The sequence below is a fragment of the Dipodomys merriami genome, unplaced genomic scaffold, assembly GCF_024711535.1.
Source record: "Dipodomys merriami isolate MVZ:Mamm:240054 unplaced genomic scaffold, mDipMer1.0.p SCAF_1, whole genome shotgun sequence".
NCBI lineage: Eukaryota > Metazoa > Chordata > Mammalia > Rodentia > Heteromyidae > Dipodomys > Dipodomys merriami.
Genome location: NW_027202270.1, coordinates 127899803 through 127915227, shown reverse-complemented (window position 1 = coordinate 127915227; position 15425 = coordinate 127899803).

The window sequence follows — 15425 nt, the reverse complement described above, 5'->3', positions numbered from 1 at the left end:
AACCAAGAGAGAGGAAGAAGTTCAAGTCTCAGTGCCAGCAAAAAAAAAAAAAAAGGAAATATATTTCAAAAGATGAGCATTTTTTAAACAACAAGGAAATACAAATTAAAACAACATGGGGGTAGGGTGGGAGAATCTGCCTTATCATTATTTCGTGAACTAATATTCATTGAATACCTATTCTGGGCCAGGCATTGATAGCTTTTTAAACATTAACTTAGATTTTAATCAGCAGGAAACCTTTAGGAAGTAGGAACAAACATTAGCCACATTTTGCTTAGAGAGAAGTATGGCTCCAAACAGCTATTGACTGGCTTGGGGTTCACTTAGCTGGGAAGCCAGGGCAGGAAGTATGGTTCCAGACCCAAATCTCTTCTCCCAAGTCTCAGGAGTGTCCAGTGCCATTGGGGAAGGTCCAGGAAGTATCTCAAACAGCCAAGAGAGTCACTGAAAAGTTAAAACAACCTGTCAACATTCTGAAAATCCATCTGCCTTAGAAGACAGAGGAGGCAGTGTGTTTAGAAAAAAAATATATATATATACATATATATGTGTATGTGTATATATATATATATATATATATATATATATATATATATATATATATATATATATATATGAAATTTAGGGATAGGCGAGATAGAGCTTGGAATGACAATTGAGCACTGGAGGAAGAAGTTTGTAACTACATCCTAAGCAGGATGGAGTCTGGCTGGTCTGAAGGTTCACAGCCTGGGAGGCTGAAAGCTGGGGAATCTGTTTGTCCGGTCCACTGCCTGCTGAGTCGCCATTCTCATTTCTAAACCTTCCAAGCCAGAGTCACAACTCCCTCCCCCATTGTCACACCTGCTGGCAGCAGGGGCTCCAATGAATGGACAATTTCCAAGAATTCCTGTCCCTTCCCCCACCTTTTACATAGCCAAGCCCAGGGACAAAAGGCGCCCGGGGTCTGGAGCTTCTTCCTCCAGCTCCTGCCAGCTCCAGGGAGTGCCAGACAACTGGAGCCGGGCTCCACCGCACCATTTACATTTTTAACAGCCTCCCCACCCTACTCCCCTCTCCACACCCATGGCCAAGGCCACACGTCTACTGGACCCAGGTCCCTTCAGAGTCCCATGGAGGCTGAAGGTAGTTGCAGTGGAATGCAGGTGGGCAGGCACGAGTATGGGACTGGGGGGTTCCTATCTTAGATCCAGGGCTAAGGGTACAGATCTTTTGTGCAGCACACCATGTCCCAGCAGCTCCAAACTGGCCTGTCACTCAGTGTTGATTCCTGCCTTACATGGAGGCTGTCCTATGAGTTGCAGATGTTCTTTTTTTTATATGCTGCATGGTTTCTTTAGCCACTGATGGGTACAACCTGTTCACTGAGCTCCTCCTATGTGCCAGAGACAGTGGCAAGTGCTTCACATCCGTTCTCTTCTTGGATCCTCACAACCTGAAGTAAGCAAGGACCCAATTTCCAGATGAGGAAATTAATTTCCCTGGGGTCCCCTCAAGGGCGAGCGGTGGCAATCACCCCCAAGTCTGGGGCAACGCTTTCCTCTTCACATTTCCCAAATGGTAGCATTGTCCTGCCCTTTGCTGATCCTCAGGGCTGGCCCTGCCTGGGCTGGGCTTCCCTGGCCCTCAGAGGCAGCCTCCTGCCGAAGTCCACATTTTGTTCCCAATGTTAGCTTTGTAGGGCAGACCGGGAGAGGGGACAGTTGCTCTTCACTCAAGGAAGAAGCTGCATCAGGACCCAGGCTTGGCTTGGATCCTAGTGGACTGGGCTGATCATCCAACCATATGAGGCTGGTTGATTCTAAGATTTCCACTGCTCCTGAGAGCCTCGAAGAATGGGGACCGGCACATCAAAGGGCAGCCTGCAGGGCAGCAGGGAAGACTGTAGTTTTCGTCTTTATACATTAGAACATGTTGAATTTCTTCCCTCCCTCCCTCCTTCCCTTTCTTTCTTCCTGCCCCCGCCCCCCTTCTTGGCAGGGTACTATTCCTGAGCTTCTTTTGCTCAAGGCTAGCCCTCTACTACTTGAGACACATCTGGCCTTTTCTGTGTATGTAGTGCTGAGCAATTGAACCCAGGGTTTTATGCATGCTAGGCAAGCACTCTACCACTAAGCTACATTCCCAGCCCTCCCTCCACATTTTAAAAAATGTTATTATAAAGGTGATGTGCAGAGGGGTTTTGGTTACGTAAGTCAGGTAAAGAGTACATTTCTTTTTGGACAATGTCACCTCTTCCCTTGCTCTCTCCTAGTTGTCCCTGAGATTTTGTGCTCCAGGCTAGCACTCTACCATTTGAGCCATAGCTCCATTTCTGGCTCTTTTTTTTTTTGGTAGTTTATTGAAGAGTCTCACTAACTTTCCTGCCTAGGCTGGCTTTAAACCCTAAGCTTCAGATCTCAGACTCTGAAGTAGCTAGGATTACAGGCATGAGCCACCAGCACAGGATCTACTTTCTTTCTTTCTTCCTTTCTCGCTCTCTCTCTCCTCCTCCTCTTCCTCCTTCTCCTCCTCCTTCTTCTTTCTTTTTTAGAAGTACTGGGGTTTGAACTCAGGGCCTCACACTCGCTTAGCAGGTACCTTCCAACCCTTAGACATGAAATTGTAACAGTTATTCCCTGTCCTGTCCTTTAGAAAGAGAAATGTCTGGGGTGGTTTTGAATGATGACTGGATTTAGGTAAGCCTGGATTAGTGAAGAGTGGCCCTTGATGATATCAAACTCTGAGTGCACCTGAGGCATTCTGAAAGCATCAGGAGATGCTTGACTGCAGGAGAGCAGGTCATCTAGAGTAAAGAGAAGGAAAGCCCACCATGAGGCTGTCTCATTCGGTAGGATAAGGATCCTAGTTCCTCACAGAAGAGGACCATAAGGAAAGCCCTGGGGACCATACATGACTTGGACTGGGGTTCAATAACCAGGAGCTTTGTCCTCTCTAGGGATAGAGGCACATGGAGGTGCACATGTCCTTACTGAGTGCCATACATGGGCTGTGCACATTAGCTTGTGTGTCCTCTGAGTCAGATGACAACCTCATTTTATACCCAAGGAAATCTGTGGCTTACCTGAGTTAGTATCTTAAAAGCTGCCTGTGGTAGCACATTCCAGTAATCTGGGAAACTTGGGAGGCTGAGGCTGGATTGTGAGTTTGGGGTTAGACTGGGCTATGTACATAGTGTGAGTGGCCCTGCCCAACCCTCTCCTGATGCTCCAAAAAGCCAGTTCTTTCCAACTCCATGTTCTATACTGTGCGGACTGAACTGTTGGCCCTTGGGGTAGGGAACCAATGGCATCTAGGCTCCTCATTTTCCCTCACTCTCCACCTACTTACAAAGGAAGGGAGCAGGATACTAGGCTCAAGTTATTTGCCAAAGAGACATATATTCCACAGCTGTAAGCAAAAAGTTCCTCCAGGAGAAAATCCACCACATGAAAGCTAAATTATGATGAATCACAAACTCAGATAAAGTATTTTAAATTCTTATCACAGATCAAGGGCTACCTATCTTAAGATATAGGAAATTGTCCCAAATCTTTTTTGTTTCTTTTTAAAGAAAAGGGCTATCCAGGGAATGTCTATAATCCTAGCACTCATTTAGCTATTTCTTTTTTTTTTGGGGGGGGGGGGTCTGGTCATGAGGCCTGAACTCTGGGCCTGGGTGCTGTCCATCAGCTCTTCAGCTCAAGGCTAGTGCTCTACCACTTGAGCCATAGTGCCACTTCCGGCTTTTTTTTCTTTTTGCTTATGTGGTGCTGAGGAATCAAACCCAGGGCCTCAGGCATGCAAGGCAAGTGCTCTACCACTGAGCCACCTTCCCAGCCCCAATCCTAATACTCAGGAGGCTGAGGCAAGAGACTGTCATATGCACACACAAAAAAGCCCAGCTGAATAGCAAACCACAAATTAGGCACAAGGTGTGTGTGTGTGTGTGTGTGTGTGTGTGTGTGTGTGTGTGTGTGTGTGTGTGTGTGTGTGTGTGTGTAAAAAATATTCATCTTTCCTTTCATTCATAACGAAAGAATACAAATTAAAACTGCAAAGCCGGGCGCTGGTGGCTCACGCCTGTAATCCTAGCTACTCAGGAGGCTGAGATCTGAGGATCATGGTTCAAAGCCAACCCGGGCAGAAAAGACTGTGAGACTCCTATCTCCAATAAACCACCAGAAAACCGGAAGTGGCGCTGTAGCTCAAGTGGTAGAGCGCTCGCCTTGAGCTGAAGAGCTGAGGGACAGCGCCCAGGCCCAGAGTTCAAGCCCCACGACCGACAAAAAAAAAAAACTGCACTGAGGTAAAAAAAAAAATTCACCTATTAGATTAGCAATAGTACAAAAAAAATTGTTGGATGTAGTGCTCATAATGCCAGCACTCAGGGGACAGAAGCAGGAGGAAGGATAGCAAATCTGAAGCTAGCTTTTGTTGTTGTTGTTTAAATAAATACTGTATTGACCAGAATAGAGAAACGGCATTTTCTTCTTTTTTGTCTACAGGTGGGTGGGTGAAACAGGGTGTTCCTATGTTCCTATGTAGCCTAGGATGGCCACAACTCTCAATCCTCCCGACTCAGCCTACCGAATGCTGGGATTATAGGCATACACTCCCATGCCCAACATTTTGTGATTTTGTGCCAATACACTCACCTACACTTTCATACTTTATTTTATTAATTAATTAATCAATTAATTAATTAATTATTTTTTTGCCAGTCCTGGGGCTGGAACTCAGGGCTTCAGCACTGTCGCTAAGCTTCTTTTGTTTAAGGTTAGCACTCTACCACTTCCGCCACAGTGCCAGTTCTGGCTTTTTCTTTTTTTTTGGTCTGATTGTGGGCCTGAACTCTGGGCCTAGGCGCTGTCGCTCAGCATTTCAGCTCAAAGCTAGCACTTTACCACTTGAGTCACAGCGCCACTTCCAGCTTTTTTTTTCTGCTTATGTGGTGCTGAGGAATCGAACCCAGGGCCTCATGCATGCAAGGCAAGCACTCTACCACTGAGCCACCTTCCCAGCTCGGCCTTTTTTTTTTTTGGCCCAGTTGTGGGGCCTGAACTCTGGGCCTGGGCGCTGTCCCCCAGCTCTTCAGCTCAAGGCTAGCTATCTACCACTTGAGCCACAGCACCACTTCCAGTTTTTTTCTTTTTGCTATATGTGGTGCTGAGGAATCAAACCCAGGGCCTCAGGCTTGCAAGGCAAGCGTTCTACCACTGAGCCACCTTCCCAGCCCAGCTCGGCCTTTTCTATTTATATGATACAGAGGAATTGAACCTAGGGCTTCATGCATGCTAGGTAAGCACTCTACCGGTAAGCCACACTCCCAGCCCCTCATACTTTATTCTTAAAAAATAACTTGTATAGCTTTTTTTTTTTTTTCTCCTGTTTATGTGGTACTGAGGAATTGAACCCAGGGCTTCATGGCTTCATGCATGCTAGGCAAGCACTCAACCTTTAAACCACATTCCCAGCCCTGGTATATAACTTTTAGGGAGGGGAATTTACAAAATCTATATTGTACAAACCACACAATATAGTTTACATAGACATATATACATATATGTGTGGGAAAAATATATGAAGTTACCCAATGTCATCGTTTAATTAGCAAAAGATGGAAGTGGCCTTAATGTTCATGGACATAGAAGACAGAGTAATTATTCCTATGCATAGAGTTCATATATGTAGACCTGAACTAACGTAGACGCCACCAGCTAAGTGAGCTAAGTGTGACTGTAAATCATTTGATATGCTAGTCTTTCTTGAGACTCTTCCCTTCTCTTCTCTGCCCTTCCCTTCCCTTTTCCTGTGTTGCTAGGCATTGAACACAGAGCTTTGCACTTTAAGGTGTATTTTAAGTATAAAACATAACCACATACCTGCCTTGGGTGTGGTAGCACAGGCCTATAATCCCAGCACCCAGGAGGCAGGCACAGGAGGACAGTGAGTTTGAGATCTGCCCGGGCTTTTGAGATATTGTCTTAAAATTGAAGAAAACAACAACAAAACCCCTACAAAGGAACATATAACAACAACAAACATAAAAGCCTATTTCACACATTTGCTGTTTGAAGACATGGTAGAAAAGAGAAAGTTTTCATATCTGCTAAGAATGATTATATTTTAGACACAGTGTTTCAACTAAGTTTCTTTAAAAATTAATTTTACCTCTTCCTCTTACATTTCCCCAAAGTGACTGAAAAAATGTGTAAAAATGTATAGCTTTCATGAATTTCCTTGGACAGCAGTGGCTCTGGCTGAAACTAAACAAAGTAAGGTACACTGAAGTATTTAGTATGCTGCCAATGGGCTTTAACACAGGAAAGAAGATCCAGGCACTGGTGGCTAATGCCTGTAATCCTAGATACTCAGGAGGCTGAGCTCTGGGGATTGTGGTTCAAAGCCAGCCCTGGCAGAAAAATTTGTGAGACTTTTTTTTTTTTTGCAGTCCTTGAGCTGGAACTCAGGGTCTAGGTACTGTCCCTGAGCTTCTTTTGCTCAAGGTTAGCACTCTACCACTTGAACCACAGCACCACTTTTGACTTTTTCTGTATATGTGGTACTGAGGAGTCAAACCCAGGGCTTCATGTGGTGCTGTGGTTCAAATGGTAGAGTGCTAGCCTGAGCAAAAGCAGCTCAGGGACAGCATCCAGCCCAGGAGTTCAAGCAGAGAGAGAGAGAGAGAGAGAGAGAGAGAGAGAGAGAGAGAGAGAGAGAGAGAGAGAGAGAGAGAGAGAGAGAGATTGAGAGGGGGGCAAGGACAGAAGTAGCTCTCTCATCTGACTTGCTTGTTTTACCTATCTTGAGAATGATACCTTAGAGACAATACTGGCTGCCACTGAGAGACAACCTGTAGCCAGAGAAACAGGGCTGACCTTTGAAATCTAAATCCTTTTGTACATTTTTGAGACAAACTTTAAGGACAGTTTGAATATTATTATGTATATTTTATCTGTATACTTTATTTGAGTTGGATGTGTGTGTGTGTGTATGTGTGTGTGTGTGTGTGTGTGTGTGTGTGTGTGTGTATTTGCTGGTATTGGAATTTGAACTAAGGCCTGAGGACTATCTCTGAGTATGTATGTATATATATGCAGCATGATGCTCAGAGCTCAGCCTCTTGTGAGTAGAATTACAGCCATGAGCCACTGACCCCCTGCAAACCTTCTTTAAAATAATATTTTTAGTTGTACCATTATTCAGCTTTTTGTAAATTAAGTTTTTTTCTTTTCTTTTTCTAACTTTACCAATTGAGTCTTTTACAAAGAAAATGTTGAAATGTGGAATTTTAAGGGGGGGAACCCTTCCCCTATATTAGAACAAAATATACCCAAGATGTTCACAATAGCTGTCTTCAGATAATGAGATTGTAGGTAAGTTATTCTTTCACTTTTCTTTCAAAAACTTCTCAATTATTCTATAAATAACACTTTTGTAATGGAAGAGCCAAAAAACTCCTTTTTGTATTAAAAAAACACTTTAAAAGATTCCATTAGCCTTTTAAACAATTTTCAATCATCTTCATTGCTTTTTAAAATGATAGCAAAAATGCAGGCTCCTTATAAAATGTCAAACAGAAAGATATGTGGAATGAAAAAATGTCCCATAATTCCATCTCTTATGAGATAACCACTATTCTCTGAAACCTAAAAAAAAAAGACCCAGCAATATTTCAGGCTTACATTAAGCATGTTAAAAATCATTAAGAATGTTAAAAATCATTCTAAATGGCAAAAGAGGCTGAGAACTAGAATATATTCTTCGTGTGCCTGTCAGAATCCAGAATCTTCAAGTTGACCAGCCCATGAAAATACTCAATGACTCAGGGAGGGGTGGGGGTGGAGATATGCCCCCCCCCACCTCTGTCCGGTAATAACTTGCCCTAGGCAGGGCTGGCATTCAAATCCAAGTTCAGCCACTGCACCGAAGGTCACTGGGTATTGGCGGGTGTGGCTGGTGTAGTTTGGGAACGGGGCTGTGCTGGAGCTCTAGTTATCAGGCAGCCCCCTCTGCCAGAGCTCCAGGAAATGGGTGTTTGAGAAGGGATCTCAGAGTTTGGTGATAAGTATAGAGCTCTTGACTTAAAGAGAGGAGGGAGAAAATGTGGTGAGACTGTGGCTCATAGCGGATTGTGGGCTGTGGGTTTCAGAGAGAGAGGCCAGGCTATAAGGAGGAGAGGGGTGGAACTGGAAGCCCAGGAGCGAAGCTACTGTAGATCGCACTCCAAAGGGTTAAAGCCCCACAGGGAAACACCCTCCCCCTCTCTGCTTCCAGAGGCTGGGCCTCACCTCCCCCCAAGCCGGGGACTAGACAGGCAGCTACCTGGGATTAGTTTCTTCAGATTATTTGCAGCCCCTAGGCTGCAGGTGAGCTTCGGGAAGGAAATAAAGCCTCTTTTTCAGTGCATTCACATCCTTTCCTTTCTTGGGGTGCAGAGTTTGAGCCCTGGGATTGAGCCCTGACACCCAACTCTTAACTCAGGCACTGCTTTGGGAATGGGAGGTGTTGAGCTCTAACCCTGGGGGGAAGGGAGAGGATGCTCAAAGAATAGTGGAGGACTTGGTTTTGGACAAAGTGGAGAACTTTCTGGAAGTCTCCACTGAGCTGTTTTTCTGCTCGCCTGGCTTCAGAGCCAGAACGAGAGGAGCAGACCCAACGATGCGTTTTAGGGGTTCAAAGAGCCCCCTCACTCTTCCTCTAAGCAACCCTCCTTGACCAGTTTCTAGGCTCCAGCTTTACAATGGGTCTTGCTCCCCTTTCTTCAAGCCAGATCACAGCCTTTTCCCTTAAGTCTGTCTACAACCTTCTCCTCCAGTTGGCTCCCCCCCTCCCCCTTCAAACTCTTTGGAAATCTTTTGACTTTCTTCTTAAGTTTTCCCGGGGCAGCTTGAGGTCTGTTTCGGAGCGAGTCTGAGCACTTTAACACCCCCAGCTGGAGGAGAGTGGATAAGACAATAGCTGCTATCACTTTACCATTGGAAGTGACCCCCGAATTTGCACTTCTTTCATCTTGGGACCAGAGCCCTGGAGGGTGGGCGATTTCCTGGGGGGAGTGGCTTAATCCGCTTCCCCAGCGGCCAGTTGGTTGTAGAGACCATCCATGTTCTATGGTCCACTACAGATATGAGACTGGTGGGGGCTGAGAGTGGAGCTCAGCTGGGGCGGCTTCCTGGGAAGCCCTTTCCCTGCAGGGCAACTTAAATGTCCCAGGCTGGAAGGTGGAGAGAGAAGTGGACACCCCCCAGGGCTCTGGGCCACCCTTGAGGTCAGTAAACTAAGAGGCAAAACTAAGAGGGGTGGGCACCACTTTCAGCTTGGAGGCCCCAGGGGAGTGAAGGGTGGCCTCAAGTCTGGGTCAAGGCATGACCGGGAAGACGGTGTGTGTGCGTGTGTGTGCGTGTGGACCAGGAGGGGAGGCATTGTTTCTTGGACTCTCTCCCCACCCCCACTGGCCTGCCTAGCTCTCCTCCCCACCCCTGACACAATGGTTTGGCCTGATCCCCTCCCCAGACTGCAGGAGCTTCCAAAGTTAAGGTATAGGCGCCTTGTCTCTGCAGGCCCAGGAAGGCCGGCTCTCTACTCTGTCACCCAGGGCCTCCTGGTACTCCAGGAGGTGACTGGTGGCTTGTATCCTTCCTCTTACGGACTTGGTCTTCCCTCCTTTCGGGACACGTGGTCCGGTAGAGCATCTGAACTTGGGAACTCAGATTTGGCCTCCCATTGACCCAGGTGCACCATTTAATTCCGTGGTTTTGGGAGATTCCTTGTGCAGTTGCATGTACAAATTCTACCAGTGAGCCCCCCATGGCTGTCCATGTTCCCCTGGGTCTCCAGACCACAGGGGGCTGAGCCAAGATGGCTGGCAGTCCCTAGAGAGTGCAGCCTGGGCAGTCAAGTCAGTGTAACTGGGAGCCTGACTGGCTGAGAAGCCAGCTACGCAGGGGAGAATCGAGGTCCCAGAGACCTGTGTAGCCTTCATGTTTGGGATTTCGTTGACTACAGAGACTACAAAGGTGCAACTTGGAGAGGGACAGGGAGAAAAGGGGCCCAGGAAAGTTGAGCATTCCTGATACAGCTGGTGGGAAAAGAGTTTGTTCTAGAGATGATCTTGGCTTCTCCTCTTGTCTACTCAGAGACATAGTTTACCTCCTAAAATTCAGGGGACGGAGCCTGGAATTGGTCTCCTGCAATAAGGGGATCATCTGCTTACAATAAAGGAGACTGAAAGATAGGAAAGCAGGCCCTGTTGAAGTCAATACTCAAAGGAGTGTGTGAGTGACTTGCTCTGTCCATTCTTTCCTCCTTGGTTTGAGTCCTTTTTAGGTGCTTAAGATGCTCTCTGGTGCCCTGTCTTTCCTCTTCTCTCTTCTAACTTCAAGCCAAGGAAGTGGAAGAGTCTGAGGGGGGTGTTAGGGAGGCCAGCTGGGCAAAGTCCTCAGATTCCTTCTCACTTTCTGCCTCTCAGTTGCTCAATGCACCTGACAGTGCTTTTGTCTGCTTTGCATTGCACTCCCAGGCAAAGAGCCATCGCCAAAGACATAGCTGCACCTGAACCCCATCACCAGTTACCTATTTAAGATGGATCAGCTTCCGCGTGCAGCTCCTACCCTCTCCACGCTGCTGTACTCCATTCAGTCCAGTCCTGTTTTGCACGGCTGAGGGGGTAGGGGAGTTGTAGAATCTCTCCAGGGAACTGTTGTTTTTCTTCCTCTTTGTGTGTGAGTTTTAAGACAGAGTCTCCTGTGTAGCCCAGGCCTGATTCCAGGTCCTTCTGCCCCAGCCTCTGAGTGCTGGGATTACAGGTATGCACCATCCAGCTCCTTTCTTAGCAAGCAGGTTGTTTTTTGTTTTTTTTTTTCCCTTTAGGTGGGTTGGGACTCAGGGCCCCACAGGTCAAGTGCTCTATCCTTTGAACCACACTTCTAGTCCACTTTGCAAGCTTTTGAGGATGTCAGAAGTGGGGTTCTTATACTTTCTCCGCCCACTCTTTGGAGGGGAGGAAGGAATGGGATAGGGTAGTACCAGGTGTGTCTGACATGCTGAGGATGTAGGGTGGGACCACGTAGGGTGGGGAGGGGTGGAGTTTGTGAGAGGGGAAATGCGTATATTTAGACGTATGTGTTGGAAGTTTATGGACACTACTGCATGAATTCAGGCAAGTCAACCCTTTCCATTCTGGACCTCAATTTCTTTATAAAATAATTAGGTTCATCACAAAGCTCTAGAATGCCTGTATCTTTTCAAATAAATAATTTAGAGAATTTTGGGTAATGAGAATCTGGGTTGGGGATTTAGCTGAGTGGAATAGCACTTGGCTGGCAAGTGCAAGGCCCTGAATTAATTATCCAAAGGAAAGTCAGGGTCTCAGGAAACAGGCACACAGAGTGAAGCAGGAGAATTACCTAGATCTAAAATTGGTCTTTTATTCTTTGTTTTCCCTGAGATTTTGGTTGAGTTTTCTGAAGTTCAATGCAGTCAGTAAATGGTAAATAATTTTGTTTGCAAAGTACCTGGCAGAGCACTCATGTATATGGAGCTGGATAACAGCACATAACAAGTCACATGTATGAAAAACAGAAAAAAAAAAAACCTGCCATCCCCTCCTGAGGTGATGATTGTTTGCCAGAATGTAAAGTCTCTTCAGTGTGTTTAGTTTGTTTGTCAGGGTTCATGTGTTTATAACTATAAAATGCACAAGTGATGAACAGATCAAAAGCCCAAATCCAGTTGGGTGTGGCGATGTATTTGACTAATCCCAGCACTGGAGGCTGAGGCTGGAGGAAAGCTTAAGGTCAGCCTTTACTACTCAAGACTGACTGAGAGGAAACAAGAAAAACAACAAAAAGGCTGAAATCCATTTTACAGAAGAAATTTGGTGGGAGTTAACTATCCTAGATATGCAATAAGATGCACATCTTGAAGAAGTCTGCTGCTGGGAAACTTTATCCAAAGGGGATTGTAATTATCAATGCTTTAAAAGCTTCTTTATTCCAGTCCAGGCAGGAAAATCCATGAGACTCTTTATCTCCAGTTCATCACCAGAAAACGGGAAGTGGCGCTCTGACTCAAAGTGGAAGAGCACTAGCCTTGAGCTGAAGAGCTCAGGGATAGGGTCTAGGCCCAGAGTTCAATCCCCAGAACTGCCCACCCCCAAATAATAACAACAAACAACAACAACCTTTCTTTATCATTATCAAGTTAAATCTAGGCAGGTGTTCCTTCAGTGTTTTGAAATGCTTTTATTGAATCTCACTTTTACAATTGTGTACACTTAAACACAGCATCACATTTCTCATTTGAAACTGTCCATAAAGAGGTATCTGAACACTGAAATTAGGATGATTAGCTTCTATTGTAAATGTGGCTTCCCAGTGATTGATTAATTGATTGCAGTAATGGGAGGCACTGTACTCCACCCTGGATGGAAATTTAAACAGGAAAAGATGAATTACAGATCCTAAGGAGCTTCTGGTTTCAGCTACTGGGCATCCTGTTTGCTTGCAGGACCTTTGGCAAAGTAGGCTGTCTAGAGTTCTCCTACTTTCCCTACCATTTTGTAAATAGGGGATAATGACAAAAGCAATGTTAAATTCCTGTTGTCTGGTTTAGAATTTATACATGTAGCTGTACTTAAGTGTGTCTGCACTGTGGGTAGACATAGCTACTCCTCTGAAAAGGCTGCTTTTGTTTCTGGTCTCAGAACGCTTGTGAGCTTTTATTTATTTATCTATTACACTACTAAGGATCACCTTTTGTTTACAACAATCTTTTGTTTCTACCAGCATAAACTGTATTCATATTTTAAAGTGAGTCAACAAGGGTGGCTCAGGATAGCTCTTTGGTCAGGCCTATATCCTATTTACTCAGGAGGCTAAGAGCTGAGGATCCAGCCCAGGCAGGAAAGCCCGTGAGACTCTTAGCTTCAAAGAACTACTTGGAGAAAACTGGAAGTGGCTCAAGTAGTGTTAGCCTTGTACAACAAGCTCAGGGACAGTACCCAGGCCCTGAGAGTTCAAACCCCAGGACCAGCACAAAGAAAAAAAAAACAGAGGCTAAGGAACAGTTACTTACATGCTTAACCTTGGATTATATCCCTAGCATTGCAAAAATAAAACAGTATAAGTAATCATTGCTTTAAACAAACAAAAACAATGAAAAAAATAAGAATTTATTTTATTTCTCTCAAATTTCTGTAAGTACCCAGTTTAACAGAACAGGGGTGGATTCTCCTGTCTTTTAGAGTGCCTCTGTTTTGATATGTTATTTTGTGAAAGTGAATGAAGAGGACCCACTTTTCTCTAGGTGGAGAAGAGAAAGGTATATTGATGGCTTTTTTTTCAGTGGACTTTCTTTTTCTTTTTCTTTTTGCCAATCCTGGGGCTTGAACTCAGGATCTGAATGCTGTCCCTGAGCTTCTTTTGCTCAAGGCTAGTACTCTACCACTAGAGCCACAGCACCACTTTCTGGCTTTTTCTATGTGGTTCTGAGGAATCGAACCCAGGGCTTCATGCATGCTAGGCAAGCACTCTACCATTAATCCATATTCCCAGCCCCTCTGGATTTTCTTTGAGATTCGGAAACTATGAAACTGGACAAGCAATAGACTTGTAAAAGGTTAGTTATAATGTGGGATTTGAGTGTGCATTTAGTTCCAGCTCTGGGAAGGCTGAGGAAGAAGGATTAGTTCAAAACTCACCTGAGCTATGTAGAAGACTCTAAGGAAAATAAAAACTCTAATATTCATGAGGTTTTGTTTTGTTTTTGGCCAGTCCTGGTGCTTAAACTCAGGGCCGGGGTACTATCCCTAAGCTTCTTTTTGTTCAAGGTTAGTGCTCTACCACTTGAACTGCAAATCTAGTTCCAGCTTTTTTTGTCTGTTTTATTGACCTTAAGGCCTGCCTGGGCTGTCTTTGAACCACTATTCTCAGATTTCAGCCTCCTGAGTAGCCACCGGTAGCCACAGGTGTGAGCCACCAGTGCCTGGCTCATGAGATTTTTTTTTATTTTAATTTTTTTAGTTTTTGTGCCTACTTTTTGGTTATTTATTTGCTGAGATACAATCTCCATGTATAACCTCAGGTTGGCCTTGAACTCAATCTTCTGCCTCCCCGTGCCAGGTTTACAAAGCCTGTGCCACTACATACAGCTTTTTCTTTTGTGCTGCTACTGGGCACCTGCCCCTTAGCTTTTTTTTTTTTTTTTCCCTCAAGGCTGGTGCTTTTTGGTGGTTAATTAGAGATAAGAGTCTGATGGACTTCCCTGCCTGAGCTTGGTTCAAACCATGATTCTCAAATCTCAGCCTCCTGAGGAACTAGGATTACAAGTGTGAGCCTCTGGTGCCTAGTTCCTTTTATACTGTGAATAGATCTTTTACCATTGTGAATAACCATATAATACTACTACCTGTTATTTGAGAAGTACAGTTCATTGAGTGATGTAGCAAGTGAGTCCATGGAAATGTGGAGACACCACATTCAGTAATGTCACCATCGATCTCACCAGGGATTTGTCAGTATTGGGAAGCTATCAAGCTTACTGTAGTGGAAACAACGTTTTCTGAAAACTGATTGTTTTTGAGATGGGATCTAACTGTTCCCAGGTTGTGGACTCATGAGCTTGAAGCAACCTTTCCACTTTAGCTTCCTGAGTGTCTGAGACTGCAGCTGCATGCAAATGTGCCTACTTTCCTAATTCAGAATTCCAAATGAAACTTCCAAATTTCTCATGGGCAGCGAATACAGTTATCTTCCTTGAAGTGACAGGCTCACTTTATTCATTTTGGAGAAAATGTTTGTGTCAGTCTTTCTCTAAAGTGAAGATGGTATTCCATGCTAAAAGCAGCTAATTCATCACACATGCAAACAATGGTCCAACTGAGACATGCATCCTGCTCAGTATGCAGCCGGTGCTCTGTGTGCTCTCCCAATACAGAGGAGACACTTAATGGTCATGATTGAGTAAAATAGATCATCTTCACTGTTCTAAGAACACACACTTTTCCCCTCCCCCTGACACCCCCCTGTTTGCTTGTGAGGGTTTTGAACTCTAAGCCTTGCACTTGTTAAGCAGAGCTCAACCCCTTGCCCTTTGTATGCTTTGTTATTTTTCTTGAGTTATTGCCTGGGCCTAGCCCCGGGCAATAATGCCCTTATGTACAGGCTCCCAAGTAGCTGGAGCCATGACCAGGTCCCCATAACTTTTTGCCCCCCCTCTCCAGGCTAGCCCCCATCTGTGATCTACCTGATCTCCTTGGTAGCTGGGATTGTAGGAATGGGCCACTGCATCCAGTGTTAAGAACATTCTTTTTGTTGTGGGGAGGGGGGAGGAGGGAGCTTGAGCTGAGGGCCTTGGCACTGTCCCTTAGCTTTTTTCATTCAAGGCTAGTGTTCTACCTCTTGAACCATAGCTCTACTTCTGGCTTTTTGCTGGTTAAATAA